The sequence below is a fragment of the Perissodus microlepis genome, chromosome 12, assembly GCF_051167445.1.
Source record: "Perissodus microlepis isolate ML-2025 ecotype Zambia chromosome 12, ASM5116744v1, whole genome shotgun sequence".
Taxonomy (NCBI): domain Eukaryota; kingdom Metazoa; phylum Chordata; class Actinopteri; order Cichliformes; family Cichlidae; genus Perissodus; species Perissodus microlepis.
The window spans coordinates 1,468,337-1,476,950 of record NC_140472.1 but is presented as its reverse complement, the minus strand read 5'-3'; the positions used below and the strand labels follow the sequence as shown (position 1 = coordinate 1,476,950).

General features: G+C 40.6%; 1 long non-coding RNA gene across 1 annotated transcript; it reads left to right on the top strand.

The window, feature by feature from the left end:
• The first annotated feature begins 1,684 nt into the window (after window positions 1-1,684).
• Window positions 1,685-4,749, top strand: LOC146375557 (uncharacterized). The gene is made up of 5 exons (XR_014801866.1): window positions 1,685-1,953; window positions 2,034-2,090; window positions 2,862-3,062; window positions 3,772-4,412; window positions 4,704-4,749. It is a non-coding gene; the product is annotated as an uncharacterized LOC146375557 (long non-coding RNA).
• Window positions 4,750-8,614: the final 3,865 nt, after the last annotated feature.

Sequence of the window (8,614 nt, the reverse complement as noted above, 5' to 3'; positions counted from 1 at the left end):
AACGGCGGATGAGGGGCGCCCGAAGAGTAAACTTTAAGTAAGTACTGAATATGATGTCACTTATTTATGTGCAAATGTTTAATAACGAAGAACATTAAAACGTTACTGTTGGCCACATGTCGGCAAAGTTATGTGACATTAGTGACGTTTGTACTAACTTGGTTTTAAAGCCTTTACTTTAAAATATACGCTGTTCAATAGCTGAGCTTAATCTTACAGAGAATGATCAAAGCTCATGTGGAAACAAACAAACAAATGAACAAAAGATTTTCTCCTTCATTTCTGTCAAACAAAGCTGTATGACACGTTTCCAGCTGTTAGTATCATGGTTGCTAGGCAACCTGGGCAGCGCGACGGAGGCTAGACCGTCCCATTTCACAAGCCTCGCACTTCCGGCCTTAGCGGTCTTTGAGTACGCGGCCCTTGTGGACCGTTAAGGCTGCAGACCCTGAATTGGGATACAGCCATAGCATGTGTCCTCTTGTGTGCGTTACTGGTCCGTCTGTGTCCCTCCATGCTGTTCTCCCTGCTTGTCGGTCTTCGTGTTACCTCCGCGCTCCATCCCCTCGTGTTCAGGTTTGTAGTTTAGTTCTTAGTTTTTCCAGTTTAGATTATTTCTGAGTTCTGCTTCTCGCCACCCTCGCTTTTGGTTGTATGTCACTGTCCTTAAATAAAGCTCACTTACATCTCAGTCAGTGCCTGCACTTTGGGTCCTTCATTCATACCTCACACGGCTTGCCCCGCAAACAGTGACATGAAGTGTGGAGACTCCAGAGTTCTTGCCGTTAAGGACCATTGTTTTCATTATATACCGTTGGTGAAAAGTTTAGAGCAGCTGCTATCACAGCCAAGAATGCTTGCAGTGATTGACAAGGATGGCTTTTTTCATCATTTCATTGATGGAGACATTTTTAAGTCCGCACAGCATTGCGGTTGATTTTATATCCAGATAAAATGGAACTATCGTCTTGGAGCTCGGGCAAAAAAAACAAGTTGTTAGTGATTTATTACACCTTAGGTAACATCAGTCCTAAGTACAGATCAAGACTTCCTGCTTCTGCTTGCCATGGTAAAATCAAAAGATCTTTTTTGTTGTGCTATGGATGAGATGTTTGAGAGGATTAATGGTGATTTAATTGAGCTGTGTGATGGTGTCCGAGTTGTCACTGCAAGTGGTGAGAGGACAATTCACTGGGCACTCATATCTGTGTGTGGAGACTCTAGCTCAGCATGAAGTGGCTGGATTCAAGGAAGGAGTGGGTTTTGCCTACAGTAAATGCAGGCACTGCGAATGCCACTTTGAAGACATGCAGGAACAATTTAATGACGATTTGTTTGTTAAAAGGACCATTGAAAAGGCAAATACTGACTTTTTAAAAGACAATTGATCTTTCCATTTACATAGTGCTCGAAGCAAAAGAATAAAACAAGACAAAAAAAAAAAACCCTTCCATCTTAGAAGTACATTAAATTTCATAACGATAATCCAAGAAACACAGCACAGCTGGCCAAGATTTCCAAACTTCTTTTATCAATGGAGAAAAGACTTTCCATGATCCAGGGAAAATCACTGGATGAGATTGAAATTCAAGGTTTGTATTGAAAGGAGCAAATATTAGGGCTAGGCAGGAGTTGAACATGATCCTTAATCAACAGAATTAAAACCTTAAAACACAGACAATTAACAGAATTGTCCGTGTTTTAAGGTTCTTGAAGTCTTTTCTTTCATCACTTTGCAACTTAGCAGAGTGGTGGCCCATGTACACCTATGTACCGTGATAAAAGTGTTATTTCCAGTATGAACTTTCTTCTGTATTTTATCATGTGAGAGTGGGACTGAATCCGATGATGATGGTACAGAACTCGCAATGTCGGCATGTGGTACACGTGAGCCTGTGCATGCAGTCGCTGAGTCCACAAACGCAGAGCGGGTCCAAGACACTGGAGATTGTGGTAAGTTCTGACTATTTTGGTTTCAGTGGATAAAATGTGTTTGTTGCGAATATTAAAACTTAATCAAAATGTGTAACCAGCAAATGAAGTGCTACTATGGATGCCTACAGCAAGTGAAACTGCCGCTCCCTCTGAAGGTAAGGGAAGTTTAGGTCTAAGTACCCTTATGTGTTTTAAAATATAAATTTAAAATAGAATAATACAGAATCAATAAAATGAGGTACAGTTGGTTCCCTAAGCTGATGGACACGTTCTTTGTAATTTTATTGTATTTCTGTCTCTGTACACCACCTACACCACCACAATGGATTTTAAAATTAATCAATCCATATGTGATTAAAAGTGTAGACTTTCAGCTTTAATTCAAGGGATTTAACAGAATCACCACATTGTAGCCATTAAATGTAGTCCATTATTTTCAGAAGCTCAAGGTTAAGGACAGCGGACAAACATTTTTAGGGCAGGGTGTCCCCTGACTATTTCAAGACATACTATGGTGCTCACAGGATGCATGCTCAATCATTAAGGTAAGTAAATCCCAAAAGGTTGATTCTGTTCATCTGGACATATTGTTTTCAGTGGGAGGAACGTCACGAAACGCTGCGTCCAGACGAACAGAATCAACCTTTTGGGACGAACTTAGCTTAATGATTGAGCATGCATCACAAAACTTGTATTCAACTTATCTTTTTACACACTAGAACACTGAAAATGTGTCAAATGTCTAAAATGAGACAATGTAATATTTAAAGCGAACATTAGCTCATTTTGATATTGATGGTAGCAACACACCTCAGAAGTTGGGAGAGGGTAGCATCCCTTCTTTTAACAACAATCAACAAATGTTTAAAACTGAGGAGATCAGTTGCTGGATTTTCCAACAATTTTCTGCTTTATATATCTTCCAGATAAAAATGCTGCTCAAGCCCGTGATTCAAGAAGAGCTCCCATAAAAAAGGTGGTCCAAGGCTGAGGTTGCTGCAGTGATGAAGCATTTTAATGACCACATAAACAAAGGGAAACTGGCCACCAGAAATGAATGCAGTCATTGGAAACTGGCAGAGGAACCAGTGTTGGCAGGAAGAACAGTTCAGAACATAAAAGATTTGGTAAGAAACAGAGGTTTATCTGCAAAACAGCATAAAGGAGAGTGTTATATCCACTAGGATTACTGTTTATGCAGCTGTGGTTCTGCATCTTGGTGAAATTGCTGAGTTGTTGCTCAAATTGACTTAGTTGTGCAGCAGGCTGCTTTATTGATGTTCTCTTTAAAGAAATAAAAAAGCTCTTGTGAAACTACAGAACAAAATTTGTATTTAATGTAACTTTTTTTAGATTTATATTTTATAATTACTTTTTTTTTTTTACACAGTGGCTTGTATGTAATAAATAATTAACTCTGTTAATTACCATTTATTTTATTTTTATTTTATTCAACTTCTTTGAAATGATCAGCACGTTTGCATTAGTGGAAATAGAGAAAAGCTCTGTTTTATCACTTTGAATATTTTTTTATCACATTTGTTTGATTTTAAGACCTTTGAACTTCTCTTAGCTGTGATGTAGAGGCGACCAGGGGGTGGGACTTGAACCCCAGGTCTCATGACACATTACAGGGACTTGGAACTGAAAACTGGGTTTTTGTGTATGGTTATTCTGGAAAATGTGTTTGGTGCTTTGTGGTGCTCGTGTGGTCCTTGAGAAATGGTGCTTGTAAAGTCCCTCTATAATCTGCACAAAAGAACTGCACATGTAAATGCACTATATGTATTAGCATGACAAACTAATGCAGACAGTGTTCTATTTCTGCTTCTACAGAAACTCGAGAAGCAACCCCAGAGCGGATCAAAAGTAAAATTGTTTTATGGACGGTTGGGTGGATACATCATTTCCATAACTGGCCACTGAAAGGGTGTGGCCATCAACATGAGTATTGAGGAATAGAATAGAATATTTAGATGTACAATGAGATAGAGAGAAAATGAGGTATTGCACAGTGGTAGTTTATAGAGGGAAAGCCCTTGGAATGGGGGGGCTGTGTTATCAGTGAATCAGAGGGGGTTGAAACGGCAGAAAAAAAAAACTAAGCATGGTGCCCACATCATCCGTAAGTACGAAAACTATAAGAGTTATAGTTACCTGAGAGGCATATACATTGTTTAGTCAGCTGATCAGAGAGAATGAACATGTCTTTTGATTTATTAGGTTGAACAGCACAAGACTCAAAAGTACCATGGGCAAGCAGCGGTCCCTCTATAAGAACGAGCATGCCTGGTTGCAGCGTTACAATGCTATTAGAGAAAATATTGAAGGCAGTTCGGAGGCATCTACTTTTTTCCCCACAGTTCCAATGGAGGTGTTCATCATAAGCTACCTGAAATTTCAAGGCAGCCTGGGAGAAGATGAATATGGGGACTGCACCCACATTCAACATGCTATATTTCTCCAGTAGCACTTATGTAAGAAAACCTTTAATTTTTTATTTTTTTGACATACTATGAAGTAGGGTTGAAGTGTCATGGAATTTATTCATGTGGTTTCTTTTTAAAACATTAATTATTCTTCCCGGCCAAGCAACAGTTGGGACGTAAAACTTAACGACACAGTGGCAACATTTATGTGCTCTGATGCCATCACAGCCAAAAGGGTTTCCCAAGGTTATTTAAACAAGCTAAAGTCAGACCTGTTTATGTTATACATTTATCTGTACACTTACATTTATTAATAATTAGCAATATTGCTTTGCACAGCTAAGGACCCTGCAGAGGACACCCTCCAGAGCCAAGCACTGACAACTGTGGACAAGAGATATTTTATTTTGTATTCTCATGGTGACAATTTATAATCAGGGCTATCATTGATCAATCATTCATCATTGTCGAACCAGTTGACAGAATAATCTCTGAATTATATCTATGGTAATCTGAGTAAAATATTAATGTATGCATATTATCATCACTTTAATTAGTCTATTGTTGTTCTCTATTATTCTTTCTATCTGCTTAAGTTGTTGCAAATGGTATCCATATCATTGTATTCACACCTCTCGAAGCTGTGGGTCCAGTAGGGCCTTCTACATTCACTTGCACACATATTCAGGCCTACACCAACATGCACATAGAGAGTCATGGAAAGTACGCACGTTCACTCCCGCACGTACTAAGAACAGGGAGGTCGTCTCAGGACAATCTCTCGGTTGGACACACAGTCTCACAAAACTGCACAACATATCACACACTTGTTTGTCTCGAAAGTAGTATTGGATGCCTATATAAGGAGAACTTTGGAACTGTTATCATTTCCAGTAAGATCTAGCTGTGATGTCATCAGGGTAATATAAGGATGGGGAGCGGTCTGCTCGAGGAAGATTGTAAGATTGTTGTTGCAAGTTTCTTCCCACACTCTGCGCAAGTGTGTAAATAAAGATCACTATTTTTGGCACCTACCTGGATTCAGTCTGCTTACTTCTCTTGCCCAAATCGAACAAGTTTTCAACAATTCTTGGTGCCGAAACCTGGTTGGGGAAGAGAGGAGCGTGCGGCTTGGAGGTGCCAAAGGGACGGAAGGCCAGCAGCTTATCTGAGTGACACGCCAGGCGAAGTAGAAGGTGAGTGCCACCTGTTGATTTTTATCCAAAGGCGCTAAATTGGAAGTTAAAACTAAATTTAATAATATTCACTCAGTATAGGCTTCTGGTGTCTGTCCATAGTGATTTTGGGGTAATTAGTGCTAAAAGCAGGGAATATTGGACTGACTAAATTTATTGCTGTTTATTTTGGGGTTAATTTTGAGTTAAGAGGTTATGTGTTTAAGTCAATACGGTGTGTGTTTAAAGTGATGTGGGTTGACTGGGGAGGCCAGCCAGCCAACCAGTAGTTTAGGGTATTCGGTCTGATTGATCAGCAGAACGCGGTTCGGGCGTCGAAATAACCGCGGGCTAAGACCCGGGAGTGATGCTTATAATACACTTGAATAAATTGTCTTAGGACTGGGGCGCGGCCCCTAAGAGCGCAGTTGCTCAGCGTGTGGCGGCGACCCCTGATCGTGGACGCACGGTCAGGTTAAAAGCTCGGGTGGTACCCGGGGGATTTCGAGCCCCCCTTAAAAACTAAAGTGATCAAGGGGATCACTTTTCTTACTGCGCTGTTTGAGTGACAGGGTGCGACCCGGCTGTGACTATTTAACGTCGGGGACTTGTGAACTTTAAGTAAAGCCAAAAGCGTGAACTGTGATATTTCACGTGGCTGGTGGAGGTCCTTGTTGCCTGGCGGGGAGCAGTTATAAATTAAGTAGGGCTTAGGAATCTGACCGCTCTCGGCGGGGGCGTCCTCGAAGCGGGTTTAATTGATTAGCAAGGCGCGGCCCTGGGCTGAAAGATGCTTTTAAATTAGTCAAAAACTTAGGAATATCGGTAGAGAAATAAAGAAGATAAGTTGTTCTGGCATATGGTGTTTTCATACGTTTATATGGGCCCATGTGTAAATAATGTGTAAATAAAGTGTAAATTAGTGGTATAAACTGTCTGTTGAATTTCTCCTGTGTGGTTGCAGAGTGAAAAAAGGAAAACTCTTTTCTTTTCTCTCTCTGAGAGGAGGCGAGGGGGCTCTGTGGGGAGCTCTGTGTGTGTGTGTACTTGCTGGCTTTGTTCCATCTCCCTACTTCTCCATTTCTCTGCTTCTCAGTTTCTTTTTGGGTAGGTGAAGGTGTGTTTCAGAAGTGTGGTGAAAGGATTTCAATATATTAAATAAACTAAATCTTGTAGTCTTGTGTTTGTGATTTCCTAGTGTATATAAAGTCTTTTAAAGATCGGGTGAGTCTCTCGCTATAAGGAGGGAAACGGCGTGCATAGGAGATTGACTGGATTATTCTCATGTGTGAAAACTTTGTAGTTGTTAGGGAAGTGAATGTGAGAATGCATTTTCAACATATGCAGCAAAGAAAGTGAAAAGGAGAGAGGACAGAGAATCTATGCAGGACAAAGACAATCAAGGATCTGACAAGGAAGAGCAGGAGTCATCAGGACCAGAGGAGCTTCTAGAAAGATGGCTCTCCCAGTGTCTGAATAACAAGGTATGTGTGCCCCGAATCCCAAAAGTGAGAGTTTTGATTGGTTGCACTCCTTTCATATATAATCTTTTAGTCCAACATGAACAAACGGCAGCACTACTAAATCCCTGCCCTGGTTCACAGAAGCTATTCACAGCTTTAGGTGAATTTGCCGTAAAACTAAGCGCCTGTGGAAAGCCACAAAACTTGAGGTTCATAAGCTCCACTATTATCTACCTTCAAAAACATGGTGAAAGATGCGAGAGCCACTTATTTCTCTAAACTACTCGCAGTAGGAAAAAGAAATCCTAAGGTTCTCTTCGACACAGTAAATAACATAGTCTCCCCCACAACTCCGTGCACACCTGTCTTTTCAGATAAGGACTGCAATGACTTTCTAGGATTTTTCCAAGATAAAATCAGTGACCTAAGAGGAAACTTAGCTCCCTCAGATAGTCCCTTCAACCATGATCTTTCACACCCTGTAATTATGGAATCCTTTCACCCGGTTTCTTTAGAAGATCTATCAGAAATAGTGACCCAAATGAAACCCTCAGTGAGTCCAGTTGATGTCCTACCTACTTCTTTATTTTGCAGAGTTTTTGACACCATCTGTGGTCACACTGATAAACTGTTCCCTGCTGTCTGGCTCTGTCCCCAGGTGCTTTAAACAGGGTGTTATTCAACGTCTGCTGAAAAAGCCGAACCTGGATCTTCAGTCATGCTACAGACCCATCTCAAAACTTCCTTTCATTTCTAAAATATTAGAAAAAGTAATTTGGTCCCAAGTAAAGAAGGCACTGGAGAAACATAACATTCTTGATAACCTTCAGTCAGGATTTAGAAAGTCACACAGAAACTGCTCTCCTCAAAGTCACAAATTACCTTTTGATGGCCGTGGACAGAGGTGATTGCTCAGTCCTTGTCCTATTGGACCTTAGCTCGGCCTTCAATATCGTTGATCATCAGATCTTAATCCATCGCTTAAATCATATGGTAGGGATATCTGGATCTGTTCTGAAATGGCTCACCTCATTTCTGGCAGATAGAACAGTCTTAGTTTCGGTGGGAAACTTTCACTCAGTTGTAGCTAAATTGTCATGGGGAGTCCCACAAAGTTCGGTTCTAAGCCCCCTAATTTTCTCATTATATATCCTTCCTTTAGGCCATATCATTAGCAGCTTCAAAATTATTTCCTACAATCTGTATGCAGATGGTATCCAATTGTACATCTCCTTTAAACCCTGGGAATTAGACAAATTGTCCACTCTAATGGACTGTCTTAAAGAGATTAATGGTTGGATGACAAACAATTTCTTGCAGATGAATGCAGAGAAGACTGAGAGTTTGATTTTTGCCCCAGAGAGCATCAAGTCCCAAATTAGTCAACGTCTGGGTCCTTTATCATCCTCAATAAAAGCTACCGCTCGGAATCTTGGGATCATTTTTGATCAATCTCTGTCGTTTGATGCTCATATCAAGTCTGTGACCCGCTCCAGCTTTTTTCATCTAAGAAACATTGCCAAACTCAGGACTATTGTATCCAAAGGTGAACTGGAGATGCTTGTCCATGCCTTCATCTCCTCTCGTTTAGATTACAGTAACGCACTCTTTT